Source organism: Musa acuminata, chromosome BXJ3-9 (assembly GCF_036884655.1).
Source record: "Musa acuminata AAA Group cultivar baxijiao chromosome BXJ3-9, Cavendish_Baxijiao_AAA, whole genome shotgun sequence".
Taxonomy (NCBI): Eukaryota; Viridiplantae; Streptophyta; class Magnoliopsida; order Zingiberales; family Musaceae; genus Musa; species Musa acuminata.
Window position 1 is genome coordinate 37787297 of NC_088357.1, and position 20847 is coordinate 37808143.

The window sequence follows — 20847 nt, forward strand, 5'->3', positions numbered from 1 at the left end:
CAATCGTTCATTGGAAGAGAAGACTTTTAAAAATCAGGTTTGACTATATTCCATAAATCAAGATTCAACGAAAGCAAAAAAACTCTCATTTGAGTTTTCCAATATGTATAGTTCATCTCATTGAATATGGGAGGATGAATGATAGAGTGACCCTCTTGAAAGTCGAAAAGAGCCATTTCTTTTGGGTGTTAAACCAAACAAGAAAGAATATGACTCTGATACCAACTATTAGGAACGAGTTAGCACTAAGAGGGGGGGGGGGGGGGGGTTTGAATTATTATAACAGATAAAAACATCGGTTTGAAAAATCTTCGTACAATAAAAAATCAATCTCGAAAGATAACTTGAAATTCAATGCTTGTTCGCATGTACTAAAAGCAAAGTAAGGAAGGTAGTTTGCAGTAAACGTAAATTGCACAAATAGAAATGCAAGCCGAGTTTTATAGTGGTTCGGTAGTCGTGACCTACATCCACTCCACTGATTCCTCTTTCGTTGAGGCCATCGGTATCCACTAACGGTCTTCCTTCAATAGGCGAAGACCAACTTCCTTCTTACAACTCTATTCTCTATTTGACAAGCTCAAGAGAGAACCTTTACACCCCCATAACCTCCTCTCTTAAACTTCACTAACACTTAGAGTTTGAGAGGAGTTCACACAAGATTACAATAGCGTTTTCTTCCTTTTTCACTCTCAATTATTGTGTTTATTAACCATAGATGAGTGGGGTATTTATAGGCCTCAAGTGGATTCAAACTTGGAGCCTAAAATTGTCTCATCCCGGGTCCTCCGAGTACTGGCGGTACCACCGCCTATGCTGGGTGATACTATCGCCTGCAGCACTAATATTGACACTGACACTAGGCAGTACCATCACCCAGTCTGGTGGTACCACCACCTGACAGTCTCTCGGAGACTATGTCTCAACGGTACCACCACCCAAACTAGCGGTACCACCACCTGACATAGTCTCAGAGACTATACCACGATGGTGTCACTTGTTGGGTCACTGTTTGGGCCTTTTACTTGGCCCAACATAGCCTAAACTTGGGCCCAATTGGCCCCTAATTGAGTTGGCCCAATTCCAACCCAATTACACTTAAACCCTACTTCGATCTAGATAATTATTGCAAAGCTAATCAAATGTTGTCTGGAATGTCATTGGTTAATTGATCCCTCGTCTGATTCTTCGACGCATCATCCTCTCTTATGGCCTATTGCCCAATTAGCCAATTGACCTCCGCCACTCCGATTTCCTTGGCATAAATTCTGCTCTTCTTGGCCTGATGCTTGAACCTATGGCCCGAAGCCTTCTACCGATACATCGACCGATCCTCTAGCTTGACGTCCAATCTTCTGACATGTTCCACTCCGACACAACATGATTCTTCCTACCTTAATTATCTCTCCCTGATTGAAGCTTCTTACGTCACTCAAAAAGCAGATCGAATCATAAATACTATCAATTTGTTTCATCATCAAAATCCAAGATTCAACAGATTTGGTATGCTTAGTCGAGTCACTCGAGGGCATATTATCGAATTAGACTCATCTTGTAACGATAGTGATGACTTAATCAAACATCATAGTTGGTTGATTCCCTTGAAGCCATAGTGGTTCGGAGGTCGAATAGGATAAGAATCACTATGAGTTATGATCGGCATGAGTTTCCTACCTTTTTGGGCTCAGTGTGATTGGTCAAGTCCCTCGAGGTTACACTAAGTTACTAATCGGATCCCGATCCCCACTAGAAGTCTACCAGAGACTTCTATTTCATGTGCTAAGGGTGTCGTGTGACTCACTAAAAAAATAATTGGAGCACATCAAAATAGAAGTCCATATCTTGATTATTTATTTTCTATAAAATCTATATATTATTTATTTATGCTACATCTTTTATTTGTTAGAATATATCACTTTCAAATCCCTTACGTGATATGATGTCAACCGCCTCACTAGTTTAAATTATATGGATTGGCTCCGTAATCTAAGAATTATTCTCACGATAGAGAAAAATCATATATGTCCTTGATATAGTGATGCCGACACCTAAGAAAGGGGCAAGCGAGGATGAGATCACTTGCTATATATAGTACATAGATTGTTCCACTTATTCTTGGTGTTACATGTTGAGCTCTATGACTCTTGAGTTACAAAGACAGTATGAAAATATAGATGCCAGATCCATTCTCCTACATGTCCGTAAATTATTTGAGGAACAAGGAAGGACTTAATGATATGATATATTCAAAAGTCTCTTCCGTGCTAAGATGACTAAAGGGACACTGGTTCAAAACCATGTCCTAAAGATGATTGAGTAGATAGAGAAACTCATAGGTTTAGGAATAGTCCTAGAGGATAACCTGTGTATGGATCTTGTGCTTAATCCCTACCAAATTCCTTTTCTCAGCTAAAGATGACTCTCTATTAGGACTCTAGCTACGGGAGTCCTAATTGAGAGGGACATTTATGTAAAACCTACTTAAGCCGACCTCTATTAAAGAGGTGAAGAGGCCGGCAAGGGTTAGGAGGTTGCTTCTTAGAGAAGAATTAGGAGTTGTCAAGGAATATGAGTCTTGAGTAGGAGTCCTATTAGGAGTTGGTTAGAAGTAGGAGTCTTGAGTAGAAGTCATATTAGGAGTTAGGGTTTAGAAGCCCTATAAATAGCCATATATTCCTCCTCTTTTACTAAGCAATAGATAAATATTTTTTACAGTCTTTGAGTAGCAACTTGGAGGGAGGAACCCCTATAGAGTTCCAAGGAGGTCGATCCCCTAAAGAGATCAACCCTAAGTTTAGAATCTGCAAGAGTTCTAACACCTGGTATCAGAGCAGTGTTCTTGGCATCTCGCTGCCCTTTCATAGCCATCCATCAACCCTCCACAGCCACCCAAAGCAATTCCCACAATTGCTTAAAAGATCGTTGCTAAATTCTGTCATCATCTCCACCACCGCAGATCATCCTTTAATCTCCCTGTGAATTGCAACAGGCTTTGATTTCCTACCTTACTACTGCTGAAATTTAGTTATCCTTATTCGAAAATCCAAAAAAAAAAATTGTTCCAAAATTGCTGCATAAACTTTTCATCACAAAGTTTTCATCTCTACGACAAAAGATACATTGCAGAATTCCAGCCGCATAGCACAGTCTATTTGATCATGCTACTATATTTATTCTATCTAAATCTCTACGAATTTTTTATAATAGCATTGACACTTCCTAACCGCAGATTTCCATTTAGTTTTGTTAAAAAATTATTAATATAAACCATTGATCTTTTACGTATAATTTGCTATACTTGAAAATCTGCACTATAAAATTTCAGCCATACAGTTTTGTTTATTTGATCTTGATACTATATTTTTTCTGTCCAAATCTCTACAAAATTTTTATGATAGCTTTGACACTTCCTAACAGTAGATTTTTCTTTAGTTTCATTGAAAAATTCTCAATGTAAACCACTGATCTTTTACGTCCAATCTGCTACACTTGAAAATCTGTGCTGTAGAAAATTTCAGCCGTATATTATTATCTTAACCCATCTATTTGCAATCTATTTTAAATGAAATTTCTTATACACTTCATAGATCATCTTAGCTTCTATCTAAGATTGATCTATTGAGGAATTTATCTCTAAAAATGATTTTGTGTTGCTGCAAATTTTCATCGTAGACCGCTGAATTTTTCGACGAGAATTCTGCTATCGCAACTTGCACCAATTTTCTTGCTATTACTGCTGAAATTTTTTTGATTAAATTGGACATCCTTGCTATCATATAAACTGAGATATTTCTGTCAATTCTCTCCACAAATCTCTCAAGTTTTTGGTGGAACTTTCATCGAGAAACCGCTATTTCTTCGACGATAATTCTACTCTTATAAGACAACATAATTCTATAGCAAACTTCCACTGATTTCTATCAAACCTTTGCTGTCATCTACCACAAATCTAAAACTTTCATCCACAGTCCTAAAACTCCACCAAATCACACCCTCAAACTGCACCCAAAACAGCAACAAAACAAGCCTAAACCGCAGCCTACATCCACCAATCCACCAACCTTTTCGACCATCACTTCTCTCAACCTATACATGCCTTTAACCCAACAACAAAAGAGAGATCTTAATATCATAGATTTGGAGGCATATACTATGGTATCTAAGGAGGCAATCAATGCTAAATTCGAAACCTTGGAGGCGTGAATGGAGGATAAGATTCAGACTCTCTATACCAAACTCGGTTCGGGTCGACCACTAAGCCCGAAGAAATCACATCAAGGAGAGTGCTCTAAACAATCACACTAAGCCCAAAGAGATGACTTTCAATGGAGGGGAAGCTCTATTACCTACCCCAACTATCCACACATTAGAGTGGACTTCCCTAGATGGGAATAAGGAGACCTGATTGGTTGGATCTCACACGCAGAGCGATATTTTTGGTACCACAAAACCGCGGATGCATCTATGGTGAAAATTACAGCTATACATCTTGAAGGGGATGCCATACAATGATTTGACTGATTTGAATACACTTATGAAATCCTCTCATGGTAAAAATTCAAAGAAGGACTGTTGATCCACTTCGAACCAACCGATTATGAGAACATTGACAGACAACTAGCAAAGATCTGACAAACATCCACCATTCAGGAGTACCAAACCAAGTTTGAAAGGTTATCTAATCAAACTCATGACTGGTCTCAAAAATAGCTATTGGGGGCCTTCATTGAGGGCTTAAAACCGGAGATCCGAGGAGAAGTTAAAGCGCGACAACCGTACACGCTTATGACAGCCATCTCTTTCGCACGACATCAAGAGGAGCGATTGAACTATGAAGCTCGGAGGACTAGGGTCGCTCCTCGACCAGCAATACTGAAGCGCTCAGCCCCCCCTACTATCGACCGAGTCCCTACACCAAAGAGGTTGACAAGAGAAGAGCTTCGGGAGCGATATGTGAAGGGGTTATGTTGGTATTGCGACGAGCCATTGAGCCGTGAGCATCGCTGTAGTAAAGGGAGACTTCTTATGATTGAACTAGTAGAAGAAGAGGTCATTGAACATCCAAAAGAGGGCCTTGAACATAAAAAAGAAGATGCAAAAGAAGAGCCACAACCGACCAAAGTTACGGTACATGCACTAGCTGGCTACCCAAACCCGCAAATGATGAAAGTTGGAGGCCTTCTCAAACAACAATTGATCACTGTTCTCATCAACACGGGCAGTACTAATAACTTCCTAAATAGTAAAGTTGCTGTCTGGATGACCTTACCTATCGAGAATTGTAGCAGGTTTGACGTTAAGGTCGCTAACAGATGGATTTTGAAGTATGATCGTAGGCACCCGCGAGTGAAACTATTGCTGCAAGACCTAGAGATAATTGCATATTTCTTCCTCCTCCCTCTTGATGATCATGAGGCCATGCTTAGAATTGAATAGTTGATGACATTAGGTGATATTTTCTGAAATTTTATGAAACTAATTATGAAATTTTACAGTAAGGGGAAACAAGTGATACTGCATGGGAAATGTGGGGGTGACGTAACGATGATTTGCACACAACAAATAGAGAAGGTTTTACATAAAACATGCAGTGGCTTTTTAGTAAAACTTGAGCAGCAAACTAAGGGAGAGCTAATAGAATTTGAAGATCCAAACCTACTTCCTTTGCTTGCTGAATTTTCAGATATATTTGATGAACCGCACAACCTACCTCTTACCCGTCGGCATGATCATTATATAACGATTCTTCTAGGCAAACCTCCAGCAAATACTTGGTCATATTAGTATCTACATCTCCAGAATAATGAAATAGAAATGATTATAAAAGAGATGCTTGAAACAGGAGTTATTCGGCCAAGTTGCAACCTTTACTCTTCACTTGTGCTACTTGTATGCAAGAAGGACGGAACATGACGAATATGCGTTGATTACCGAGCTCTCAATGGCATAACCATCAAGGATAAATACCCTATTCCAGTAGTAGATGAAGTGCTAGATGAAAGGGAGCACAAATCTTCACAAAGCTGGACCTTCGATCCGGGTATCATCAAATATGAGTGTGCGAAGAAGACATACCGAAAACTGCCTTTCGAACACACAACGACCACTACAAATTTTTGCTTTCTTCAACAAAAGATGGATTATCTTGGGCATATTATATTAGAGGAAGGTGTGATGGTGGACCCCTCTAAAATAGAAGCAATGCAGAACTGGCCAACCCCGAGGAACATAAAATTGCTACGTGGCTTTCTCGGTTTAACAAGCTACAACCGTAAGTTCATGAAAAACTATGGAAAGATCAGTATACCACTCATTTCTCTACTGAAAGATGATACCTTCCAATAATCAGACAAAGCCTCCACTGCCTTCGACATACTTAAGGTAGCCATGACGACGATACTAGTGCTAGCGCTACCAGATTTCAACCGACCCTTCATCATTGCGGCCGATGCATCTGGAGTCAGAATTGGAGATGTTTTCATGCAAGATGGTTGACCACTCATATACACTAGTAAGGTATTGTCTCCCTCCTATCAAAACATGTTAACATATAATAAGGAGATGCTCACCATTGTGCACGCAGCAATGAGGTGGAGATCGTACTTGATTAGGTGATGCTTTCAAATCAAGATTGACCATAAAAGCCTAAAATATCTCTTGGAGCAGAAGATATCTTCCCCCGAGCAGCAAAAATAAATAACAAAGCTTCTTGGATATGATTATGAAATAACTTATAAAAAGGGGAAAGAGAATGTTGTTGCAGATGCACTTTTACGACTACCTAAGCAAGTTAAATTTTTGGTTATTTCATTTTTAACTAATGACTTCCTTAAGGATATTAAGATGGAATGGTAGGAAGATTTGGAGACTAGTAAGATCATAAAAAAATTGGAGGAAGCACCAAGCTCCGTGGCTCATTACAATTCGGACTCAAAAGAATTACACTATAAGGGACGCATTGTGCTTGTGACAAATTCTACTTGCATCTTCATTAGTAGATTTTGGACAAAGTTATTTCATATGCAGGGTAATAAATTGAAAAAGAGTATGGCATATCACCGATAAACCGATGGCTAGACAGAAGTTTTTACTAAGCAATAGATGAATCTTTTTTATAGTCTTTGAGTAGCAACTTGGAGGGAGGAACCGCTATAGAGTTCCAAGGAGGCCGATCCCCTAAAGAGATTAACCCTAAGTTTAGAATATGCAAGGGTTCTAACACTCTCCCTAAACTCGTCAATATGTTGAGGGAGGTTGAGAGTACTATTAAGAAAGAGAAGCTAGTTCTCTATGCTAGTGATACTATAAAGAAAAGGAAGGTAGAAAAGTCTCTTAAGAAGGGCAAGGGTAAGGGCAAACCAAGTAAAGCAAAAGTTGTTAAGAATGACCCGGTAAAGGACAAAGGCTAGTGCTTCCACTACGGTAAAGATGAGCATTAGAAGAGGAATTGCAAAGAGTACCTTACAAAGAATGTGAAACAAAAGCTTGGAAAGGCTTCAGCTATATTCATGAACAGTCTCTACTTATTAGACTCTTATGATAATACATAGGTATTGAATACTAGGAGTGCTTATCTCATCTTTATTAGAACCCTTGCAGATTCTAAGATTTGGTTGATCTCTTTAGGGGATCAGTCTCCTTGGAACTCTATAGGGGTTCCTTCCTCTAAATTATTGCTCAAAGACTGCAAAAAAGATTCATCTATTGCTTATTAAAAGAAGATGAATACATGGCTATTTATAGGGCTTCTAAACCCTAAGTCATAATAGGACTCATACTCAAGACTCCTATTCTTTTACAACTCCTAATGCTTCTATAAGAACAACTCCTAATAGGACTCCAACTCAAGACTCATATTCCTTTACAACTCCTAATGCTTCTCTAAGAAATAGCCTCCTAACCCTAGTCGACCTCTTCACTTCTTTAATAAGGGTCGGCTGGGTAGGTTAATATGAATGCCCGTCTCAATTAGGACTCTCCTAGCTAGAGTCCTAATAGACCCGCCCTCTTCAAATCAGCCTTGTCCTCGAGGCTGATAATTCATGAATTCTGGGAAGTTGATCTTCAAGTCATCATAGTTCTCCCAAGTGACACCTTCTACTAGTAAGTTTGCCCACTATAATAGCACTTCAGTAGTAGGTCGTCATCGTTGAGTCACGATCCGTCGATCAATAATGGCACTCGGCTAGGTCTAGAGTTCTCCTTGGGTAGTCATATTTGGTGGATGGCTTTGGGCTGTCTCCAAGCACCTGTTCACCACTTCCATTGGGCTGTTGGTTTGTGGGTCATACGTCGTACTCCTTTTCAATTTAATACCCTGCATGTGGAATAACTTTATCCAAAATACGTCCTTTGTAGCGTAGATCCCTCGAATCCCAAGTGTAGTGGGCTATTGCACTTGGATCCTCCTCCAATTTTTTTATGATGTTATTGATCTCTGGATCCTACTTCCATTCTTCCCTAATGTCCTCGAGGAAGCTGGTGATAGGAAAGGAGATGGCTAAAAACTTAGCTTACTCAGGTAGTTGTGAGAGTACATTTGCAACAATGTTTTCTTTCCCCTTTTTATAAATAATTTCATAATCAAATCCAATAAGTTTGGTTACCTATTTTTGCTACTCAAAGGAAGATATCTTTTGCTCTAAAAAGTACTTGAGACTTCTATGGTTGGTTTTAATTTGAAATCGCTAACCGATCAAGTAGGGCCCCCACTCATTGTTGTGTGTACAATGGCCAGCATCTCCTTTGACATGTTTTGATAGGAGGGAGACAATGCCTTGCTAGTGTATGCGAGTGGTCGACTATTGTTAGAACCATTGTAGATTCTAAACTTGGGGTTGATCTCTTTAGGGGATCGGCCTTCTTGGAACACTATAGGGGTTCCTCCCTCTGATTTGCTACTCAAAAGTTACAGAAAAGATTCATCTATTGCCTATGAAAAGAGGAGGAATACATGGCTATTTATAGGGCTTCTAAACCCTAACTCATAATATGACTCCTACTCAAGACTCCTAATTCTAACCAACTCCTAATAGGACTCCTACTCAAGACTCCTATTCCTTTACAACTCCTAATTCTTCTCTAAGAAATAACCTCCTAACCCTAGCCGACCTCTTCACCTCTTTAATAGGGGTCGGCTTAGGTAAGTTTTACATGAATGTCCCTCTCAATTAGGACTCTCCTAGCTAGAGTCCTAATAGACCCATCCTCTTCAAATCAACCTTGTCCTCGAGGCTGACGATTCATGAATTATGGTAATTTGATCTTCAAGTTGTCATAGTTCTCCTAAGTGGCATCTCTTGTTGGTAGGTTCACCTACAGTATTAGCACTTCAGTAGTGGGTCGTCGTCGTCGAGTCATGATCCGTCGATCAATAATGGCACTTGGCTGGGTCTGGAGTTCTCCTTGGGTAGTCATATTTGGTGGGTGGCTTTGTGCTATCTCCAAGCACCTATTTACAACTTTCGTCTAGTTGTTGGTTTGTGGGTGATATGCAGTACTCCTTTTCAATTTAGTACCCCACATATAGAATAACTTTGTCCAAAATCTGCTCATGAAGATGCAAGTAGAATTTGTCACAAGCACAATGTGTCCCTTATAGAATAATTCTTTTGAGTCTCAATTGTAATGAGCCACGGAGCTTGGTGCTTCCTCCAATTTTTTTATAATTTTACTGGTCTCCGGATCTTTCTCCTATTCCCTCTTAATATCTTTAAGGAAGTCACTAGTCGAAAGTGAAATGGCCAAAAATTCAGCTTGCTTAGGTAGTTGTGAAAGTGCATCTGCAACAACATTCTCTTTCCCCCTTTTGTAAGTTATTTTATAATCATATCCAAGAAGCTTTGTTACCCATTTTTGTTGCTCGGGGGAAGATATCTTCTACTCCAAGAAATATTTTAGGCTTTTATGATCGGTCTTGATTTGAAAGCATTGCTTGATCAAGTATGATCTCCATCTTGTTGCTGCGTGCATAATGGCGAGCATCTCCTTATCATATGTTGATATGTTTTGATGAGAGGGAGATAATGCCTTGCTAGTGTATATGAGTGGTCGACCATCTTGTATGAGAATGTCTCCAATTCTGACTCCAGATGCATCGACCTTAACGATGAAGGGTTGGTTAAAATCTGGTAGTGCTAGCACCGACATTGTCATCATGGCTGCCTTAAGTTTGTCGAAGGTAGTGGAAGGCTTTGTCCGACCATTGGAAGGTATCATTTTTCAGTAGAGAAGTGAGTGGTGCACTAATCTTTACATAGTTTTTCATGAACTTGCAGTTGTAGCCTGTTAAACCGAGAAAGCCACGTAATATTTTTTTGTTCCTCGGGGTTGGCCAGTTCTGCATAGCTCTATTTTGGAGGGGTCTACCGTCACACCTTCCTCTGATATGATATGCTCAATATATTCCACCTTTTGTTGAAAAAAATAAAAATTTGTAGTAGTCGTTGTGTGTTCGAAAGGTGATTTTTGGTATGTCTTCTTCGCACACTCATATTTGATGATACCCAGATCGAAGGTCCAGCTTTGTGAAGATTTGTTCTCCCTTTCATCTAGCAGTTCATCTACTACTAGAATAGGGTATTTATTCTTGATGGTTATGCCATTGAGAGCTCGGTAATCAATGTATATGCGCTATGTTCCGTCCTTCTTGCGTACAAGTAGCATCGGTGAAAAATAGAGGCTGCAACTTGGCCGAATAACTCCTCCTTCGAGCATCTCTTTTACAATCCTTTCTGTTTCATCCTTTTAGTGATGTAGATACTGATATGGCTGAGTATTTGCTAGAGGTTTGCTTGGAAGAATCGTTATATAATGATCATACTGACGGGTAAGAGGTAGGTTATGCGATTCATCAAATATATCTGAAAATTCAGCAAGCAAAGGATGTAGGTTTGGATCTTCAATTTCTATTGGCTCTCCTTTAGTTTACTGCTCAAGTTGTACCAAAAAGTCGCTGTATGCTTTATGCAAAACCTTCTGTATTTGTTGTGTGCAAATCATCGTTACATCGCCTCCACGTTTCCCATGCAATATCACTTATTTCTCCTTACTGTAAAATTTCATAATTAGTTTCATAAAATTCCAAGAAACATCACCTAATATCATCAACCATTTAATTTTGAGCATGGCCTCATGATCATCAAGAGGGATAAGGAAGAAATATGCAGTTATCTCTTGGTAAGGCCTCATGATCAGCAACAATTTCACTTGTGGGCGCCTACGATCATAATTCAAAACCCATCCATCGGCGACCTTAACGTCAAACCTACCGTAATTCTCGATAGGTAAGGCCATCTGGACAGCAACCTTATTGTTTAGGAAGTTATTAGTGCTGCTTGTCTTAATGAGAACAGTGATCGGTTGTTGTTTGAGAAGGCCTCCAACTTTCATCATTTGTGGGTTTGAGTAACCGGCTAGTGCATGTACCGTAACTTCGATCAATTATAGCTCTTCTTTTGCATCTTCTTCTTCATGTTCAAGGCTCTCTTCTAGATGTTCAATGACTTCTTTTTCTACTAGTTCAATCATAAGAAGTCTCCCTTTACTACAGCGATGCTCACGGCTCCACGGCTCGTCGCAATGCCAAATAACCCCTTTGCAGATCGCTCCTGAAGTTCTTCTATTGTCAAACTTTTTAGTGCAGGGACTCGGTTGATAGTAGGGGGGACTGAGAGCTTTAGTATTGCTAGTTAGAGAGCAACCCTAGTCTCCGGACTTCATGGTTTAATCGCTCTTCTTGAAATCGTGCAAAAGAGATGGCTGTCATAAGTATGTACGGTTGTCACGCTTTAACTTCTCCCCAGATCTCCGACTTCAAGCCCTTAATAAAGGTCCCCAATAGCTATTTTTGAGACTAATCATGAGTTTGATTAGATAACCTTTCAAACCTGGTTTGGTACTCTTGAATGGTGGAGGTTTGTCGGATCTTTGCTAGCTGTCCGTCAATGTTCTCATAATTGGTTGGTCCAAAGCAGATCAGCAGTCCTTCTTTGAATTGTCACCATGAGAGGACTCCATGAGTGTATTCAAACTAGTCAAACCATTGTATGACATCCCCTTCAAGATGTATAGCTATAATTTTCACCATAGATGTGTTCGCGATTTTGTGGTACCGAAAATATCGCTCCGCGTACGAGATCCGACCAATCGGGTCTCCTTCTTCCCATCTAAGGAAGTCCACCTTCATGCATGGATAGTTGGGGTCAGTCATAGAGACTCCCCTCCCTTGGAAGTCATCTCTTCGGGCTTGGTGCGATTGGGCAAAGCTCTTTCCTTTATATGATTTCTTCGGTCTTAGTGGTCAGTCCAATCTGAGTTCAGTAAAGAGCATCCGAATCTTATCCTCCATTTGCGCCTTGAAATCTTTGAATTTAGTATTGATTATCTCCTTAGATGCCATAGTATATGGCTCCAAATATGTGATGTTAAGATCTCTCTTTTGTTGTTGGGTTAAAGATATGTATAGGTTAAGAGAAGTGATGGTCGAAAGGGTTGGTGGATCGGTGGATGTAGGCTACGGTTTAGGCTTGTTTTGTGGCTGTTTTGGGTGCAGTTTGAAGGTGTGGTTTGGTAGAGTTTTAGGGCTGTGGATGAAACTTTTAGATCTATGGTAAATGACAGCAAAGGTTTGATAGAAATCAGTGGAAATTTACTACAGAATTATGTTGTCTTATAAGAGTAGAATTGTCATCGAAGAAACAGCGGTTTCATGACAAATTTTCACCAAAAACTTGAGATTTAAGGAGAGAACTGACGACAATATCTTAGTTTATATGATAGCAAGGAAGTCCAATTTAATCAATAAAATTTTGGCAATAACAGCAAAAAAATTGGTGCAAGTTGCGATAGCAGAATTCTCATCAAAAAATTTCAACGGTTTGCAATGAAAATTTGCAGCAACACAAAATTTTTTTTAGAGATGAATTCCTTAATAGAATAATCTTGGATAGAAGCTAAGATGATCTATTAAGTGTATATGAAATTTCATTCAAAAAAGATTGCAAATAGATAGGTTAAGGCAACAATATGCGGCTGAAATTTTCTACAGCATAGATTTTCAAGTGTAGCATATTAGACGTAAAAGATCAATAGTTTATATTGAGAATTTTTTAACGAAACCAAAGGAAAATCTACTATTAGGAAGTGTTAAAGCTATCATAAAAATTTCGTAGAGATTAGAATAGAAAAAACATAGTATCAAGATCAAACAAATAGTGCTATGCGGTTGAAATTTTACAGTGCAGATTTTCAAGTATAGCAGATTTGACGTAAAAGATCAATGGTTTATATTGAGAATTTTTTGACAAAACCAAAGGGAAATCTGTTGTTAGGAAAAGTTATCATAAAAATTTCATGGAGATTTGGATAGAAAAAAATTAAATAGTAAGATCAAACAGATTGTACTATGCGGTTGGAATTCTACAGGAATATAAGAACAATTTTTTTGGATTTTTGAATAAGGATAACTAAATTGTAGTAGTGGTAAGGTAGGAAACCAGAACATGTTGCAATTCACAAGGAGATCAAAGGGATAATCCGTAGTGGTGGAGATGATGGGGGAATTCGACAACGATCTTTTAAGCAATTGTGGGAATTGCTTTGGGCGGTTGTGGAGGGCTGATGGATAGATGTGGAAGGGCAGTGAGACGCCAAGAACGTTGCTTTGATACCAAATGTTAGAACCCTTGTAAATTCTAAGCTTGGGGTGATCTCTTTAGGGGATTGACCTCCTTGGAACTCTATAGAGGTTTCCTTCCTCTAAATTGCTGCTCAAAGGCTACAGAAAAGATTCATCTATTGCTTATTAAAAAAGAATGAATATATGGCTATTTATAAGGCTTCTAAACCCTAACTCCTAATAGGACTTCTATGCCTTTACAACTCCTAATGCTTCTCTAAGAACAACTCGTAATAGGACTCCTACTCAAGACTCATATTCCTTTACAACTCCTAATGCTTCTCTAAGAAATAACTTCATAGCCTTAGCCGGCCTCTTCATCTCTTTAATAGGGGTCAGCTATGTAGGTTAACATGAATACCCCTCTCAATTATGACTCTCCTACCTAGAGTCCTAACAATTTATAATTTGTTGTAGGTTTTACCAAGACCTAGGAGATTTATGAGAGGTGAGATGGACCTCAAGGTGGGCACTAGAGCAAAAGTTGTTGTAGTGGTTATTAGCGAGGTCACCCTACATTTGCTTATTGGAGCAATTATTACATTGGATGTATGCTATTTTATTTTTTTTATTATCAAAAATATTATTTTCATTTTGTGTTTGACAATTAGTGGATATAAATTAGTTTTTAAGAATAATGGTTGTTCAATATTGTTAAATGATAAAATCAACATGAGAGGAACATTGCATAATGGTTTATTTATACTAGACACTACTCCACATATCATGAATATAAATATGTCCAAAAGAAAACGAGATGAGGTAAATAGTACATACCAGTGGTACTGTAGGCTAGGTCATATCCATGAGAGAATAATTCAAAAGTTGCTAGAAAATCTAGATTTATTTGACTATGAGTTATATGTAACTTGCGAGCCTTGCTTTCGTGAAAAACTAACAAACTCTCTATTTAGTGAAATTATAGAGAGAACTACTAAGTTGTTGGAACTCATACATAGTGATGTATGTTGTCCGATGTCAACTCATGCCATAGGTGATTATTCCTACTTCATTACTTTCACTGATGATTTCTCTAGGTATGGACACGTGTACTTGATGAAGTACAAGTTCGAAGCCTTTGAGAAAATCAAGGAGTATAAGAATGAAATAGAGAATCAAACTAAAAAGAGTATCAAGACTCTTCGATCAGATCAAGGAGGTGAGTACTTGAGTACATAGTACTAGTCATAGGTGCCCTACAAGCCAATCACGTGAGTAATGACACATATGACATGATACGCTTTCTTTTTATTTATTATATTATTTAATATTTTATCACTTTATATTGTATGTTGCATATATGAGTATATATATTGTAATGTCCATGGATCTATTCAATGGGAATCAGATCGTGATAAGATCACGATAATAAGACCAATTTACCTTTCAATATATACCCTAAATAATCATGATCATAAGTTACTCAAGAGGGACATTAAGATAATCAGATAGACCAGTATGCTATAGAGGTAGCTAGTCTCATAGATGCTCATGTGGGGACACTAGGGCTACAGTGCAGGTGCTCATTGAAGAATAAATTCACTGATTGATTCGCTTATGGAATGCTAAATGGTTGATGATACCTTATTATTAGATAATGATTCTATTGTCCCAATGGTTTACTTGGTCCTTAGACTTGAAATACCAAAGATGTCATGTATGAGTACTCCACTCTTTGATACTAGACTTATAGGTTTGGAAGTTTTAAATCTAGCATAGCCGATCAACAGGAGTAGCTGCCAACCTTTTGAGAGCCTATAATGTAGGGTCTGATTCCCGATGTAGGTTGAGTTAGTCGAGTACTTCGAGGCTCACCTATATTACAATTCACTATCTTACTCACTACATAGAGATATCATCGGTGACCTTAGGATATGGTATGCTTGGTCGAGTCCTTCGAGGGTATATCATCGAATCAAACTCATCTTGTAACGATCGTGTTGGCTTAATCGAACATCATGGTTGGTCGAGTCCTTCAAGGCCATGGTGGTTCGGAGGCTGAACAAGATGAAAGTCATAAGGAGTTATGATTGGCAAGAGTTGCCTACCTTTACATACTTAGCGTGATTGGTTGAGTCCCTCGAGGTTACGTAAAGACACCGATTGGAACCCGATCCCCACTAGAAGTCTGCTAGAGACTTTCATTTCACATGCTGAAGGTGTAATGTGACTCACTAGAAAAATAGTAGGAGTAGAATAAGATAGAAGTCCATATCTTGATTATTTATTTATTTATAAAATCTGCATGTTATTTATTTTTCTTGCATCTTTATTTTCAGAAAATATCACTTTCAAATCCCTTACATGACATACTTGTTGAATCTCGGATTTTGATGATGAAACCAAATGATAAGTTCTTATGATTTAATCTATGTTTTGAGTGATGCAGGATGCTTTGATCAGGATAAGATAATTAAAGCAGGAAGAATCAAATTGGGCCGGAAGAAAACATGTAAGAAGATTGGACGTCGAGTTGGAGGATCGGTCGACGTATCGACAGAAGGCTTCGAGCCATGGATTCGGGCATCGGGCCAAGAAGAGCAGATATTATGCCAAGGATATCAGAGTTGCGAAGGTCAATTAGTTGATTGGGTAATAGGCTGTAAGAGAGGACGATGCGCCGAAGAATCGGATGAAGTGTCGATGGACCAATGACATGCTGGACAACATGATTCATGCTTAGTAATAATAATCTAGATCAAAGTGTATTTAGTATGTGCAGGATTAACTACGATAGCAAAGCATAAAGTAAAATGAAGTCCTAGAGTCAAGAACACAATTTCGTTGGGAGTTCGAGAGTTCATCGGAAGTCCGGATGTTCGTCGGAAGTTCTATAGGAATTAACCAAGAAGTCCAGGAGCTTAACAAAGAAGCTCATCGGAACTTACTAAGAAGATCGATGTGAAGTCTAGGAGCTTATTGGGAGTCCATTGGAACATTAACGAGAGATCGTCGGAAGTTCACCGGAAGATCGCTGGAAGCTCATCGGAAGAAACCTAGACTTACAGACTTTGTTTAGCTTAGTAAATATTTTAAAATTCATAGTTAGCATATAATTGGGATTAGAATTGGGCCAACCCAATTAGGAAATAGTTGGGCTATGTTGGGCCAAGAGAATGGCCCAAACAGTGACCAAACCGGTGAAACTGTCATGACAAAATCTCCAAGACAATGTCAAGCAGTGGTACCGCTAGTCTGGGTGGTGGTACCACCTAGACACAATCTTCTAGGTGGTGGTACTACTAGACTGGATGGTGGTACCACCCAATGTCATGCTGCAAGTGGTGGTATCGCCCACTATAGGCGATGGTACCACCCGTATCCTAAAATTTGAATCCATTTGGGGACTATAAATACCCCAGCTATTCCTTCATGGATAAGCAAGAAATATTGAGTAAAACTCTGTAATTCTAAAGTTGTAAACCTTATAAAGTTTAGTTCCCTCCTCCCAAAGCTTAGAGAGAGTTCTAAGGGAGGTGTGAGAGTGATACCTTGTAAAAGAGGGTTGTAAAAGGTTATCTCCTAAACCAGTAAAAAGGAGAAGAGGGTGTAAAAGGGTAGTTCATCTTCGCCCATTGAAAGAAGACCAATAGTGGATGCCGGTGGCCTTGACGGAAGAGGAATCAATGGAGTGGATGTAGGTTACGATGACCGAACCACTATAAAATCTGGTTTGCATTTATTTTGTGTAAATTCCTTTAACTGCAAATTGAATCTTTACTTGCCTACAACTTTCACTTTATATATGAACGAGATTTCAAGTTATCTTCCAAGTTCAATTTTTAACGTACGAAAGATTTTTTAAATCGACGTAATTTTACTACTACACTAATTCACCCCCTCTCTTAGTGCCGACCTTTTCCTAACAGTTGGTATCAGAGCCTCATTTTTCTTATTTGGTTTAACACCTAAAGAGAAATGGCTCTTTTTGGCTTGCAAAAGGGTCACTCTCTCATTCGTCCTCACATGTTCAATGGGACGGACTACACTTATTGGAAAACTCGAATGATAGTTTTCTCGATTTTCTTGGATTTAAATTTATGAAATATTGTTGAAAATAAATTTGAAAAGTCTTCTCTTCCAATGAACTATTGGAATGATTTGGAGAAGAAGATTTTTTCTTTAAATGCTAGAGCTATGAATGCTCTATTTTGCACCTTAGATAAAAAAGAATTCAACCGAATTTCTATGTGCGAAACGGCTTTTGATATATGGCATACTCTCGAAATCACACACGAAAGCACTAATAGAGTAAAAGATTCGAAGATCAATATTTTAATGTATGATTTTAAACTTTTTCATATGAAACTAAGCGAAACCGTTGTTGACATGTACACCCGTTTTACGGATGTCGTCAATGGTTTAAAAGCTCTTGGTAAATGTTTTTCAAATCTTGAACTTATGAATAAAGTTTTATGCTCACTTTCTAAAACTTAAGATTCAAAAGTAACGGCTATTCAAAAATAAAAAAACTTGAACTATTTTCCTCTCGAAGAACTTTTCGGATCCTTAGTGACCTGTGAAATGACTAATGTGGCACTTGACGAACAAGAGAACCACCTTCAAAAGAATAAGACAGATTTAAGACTTAGAACAATTGAAGACCACTCGAGCATAAGCTCAAGTGATGGTGAACATAAACTCCTTATGAAATTTATAAAGTTCATGAAACAATAATCAAAAAAATAAAAACAAACTTAAAAAAAACATAAATTGGGATGAAACGAGTGCATCCGAAGAAGATGAGCAAACTGATAAAGACGAAACGACTAACTTCGCTTTGGTGACTCTCGACAATGAGGTAAACAACTCAAACAAAACTCCTTTAATTTATTTTGAAATTACATGATGCTTTTCATAAGTTATTTTTAATTTAGTTTAGAAAAATTATATAAACTTTTTTTATTGCATGAAAATGTTCAAAGTTTTAGGATCATGCTTATCTTTCTAGTAATTTTGAAAATGATAATGATAATTGCATGTTTTATGAAAATACAACAAAATATTAGAATTAAATCTAGTGATTAATTTCTTGTATGGTATAAACAATTATGTGTATTGTGATGATTTTGTATTGCTTTTCGAGTTTTATTGGATGGTTTTGGTACAATGCTTGATGACTTTATTCTATGCATGAGATTTTGAAGTTATATATTATAGCTTTTGTATGAAAGGCTTGATAATTTTTGTGATGAATCTTGTCCTTGGTTTTCGATTTTAAATATGATGCATGGTTTTGATATAAGAACAAATATTTGGCCATGCTAATATAAAGTCAATCATACAAATTGAAACTAAGGAAGATTAGATATCTTTAAGAATCATTCAACATTATATTCAATGAAGCCATACTTAATGTCTTAATGAAAATGTTAAGAGATTTGATATCATGCTTAATGAGTGTATAGTCTGAAATTGTGCATGTTATACCTTGAAAACTTGAAACTATGATTTGGTATCATACCCAAAGTAATGATGCATAATGATCATGCTTAATGAGTTTATATTTTGAAATTATGTATGATGATTTTTGCGATTTATGGCTTGTTGATCCTTGTCGTGATGAAATTTAATTTTTTGGTTCTAAAACGATGATGAATGTTTTTATTTAGCAAAGGCATGCTTGTATGAAATAAAAGGGGAATACATTTCTTGAAAATTTCTCAATTCCTATGTTATGAATTTTTTGAACCATGAAATTGATTTTGATTTTTCATTAATGAATCCATGTATATTATGCTTTTCTAAATCTCATGGATTATGAAAATGATTTAAATTTAATAGATTTTATCGCAATCATGATCTTGATTTCTCGTGATTTATAACTTAAAATATTTTATGAATCAAGATCTTGTTCTTTAAACTCCCATGTTTCTTCTTGTCATTTACTAAAGAAGAAAATTTCCTAAACGAATCATGATTTTTTGGAATTACAAATTTATGATTCATAATAAATTAAGAGATTTTATATACATGAATTAATATCTTGTTCTCCTACAAGATTAAATAAATTTTATCTATCTCATGATCTTTTAAGAATTCTTTTCGTTATTTATTTAAGAGGAGATTTGTTAAAATGAATCATTATTTCTCTTGATTTCTCAGAATTATAATTTAAAAATTATTTTTATAAATCAAGATTGTCTACTATGATTCTTTCTTTTCGCTATTTGAGTTATCCAAAAAGAATCATAATATGTCTCTTGATACTCACAATTTGTCTTCATGATCTTTGATATTTTTTCTCAAATAATATGATTTTTATGTACAATTCTCTGTATTCATGAAATATTTATCTCATCACCCAATTAATTTTCTTGATATTCTTCATGTGATGATATGAATATAGGAAATACTCATAATATTGTGTTGATTTGATAAATTGAATGAGTTGAAAATAAATGATTGTATCATGTTTGATGATTTTACATTTTAAAAGTATGCATTATAAGTTGAAGTGATGATTGATTTATATTTAGTATCATGCATGAAGTTTGAAATATAAGGTTTTGAAATTATGCATATTTTAATCTGAAACTATAATGATGCACAAACATATTGAAATAATAATGACACTTTATCTTTGTCATAATTTGAAAATTGATGTCAAGGAAAATGATTTGCATCATTATATTTTTATTCTCTTTTTTTTTACAATGACAAAGGGGGAGCTCAAGATGAAAATTTTTGAAACTTGCATATTGCAAAATAAAGAAAAACATGCTAGCTTGCTCATCTCAAAAGATGCAAAAATTTTGCTAACTTTCATATGTAAGAAAACTTACTAGTTTGCATGATGTAACACTTGCTAAATTTGCTAACTTGCATAATAATTAAAATATAGATTATGTTTAGTATGCAATGATTTAAAATTAATCTCAAATACTTAATAATTGGACTTCTCCTTTTTGTTGATGATAAAGGGGGAGAAGTATGATGTTATGCATAATTTTATGATAACATGTTGCTTGGATTTTTTAATCCAAGAGTTCCATCAATATGGCATATTGATATGGGGAGTTTGTTTAAACTCTGGGAGTTAAGATTAACTTTATCATTAATTGGTTGTCATCATAAAAAAGAGAGAGATTATTGAATCTCAGATTTTGATTATGAAACCAATTGATAAGTGTTTTGATTTAATCTACATTTTGAGTGATGCATGATAC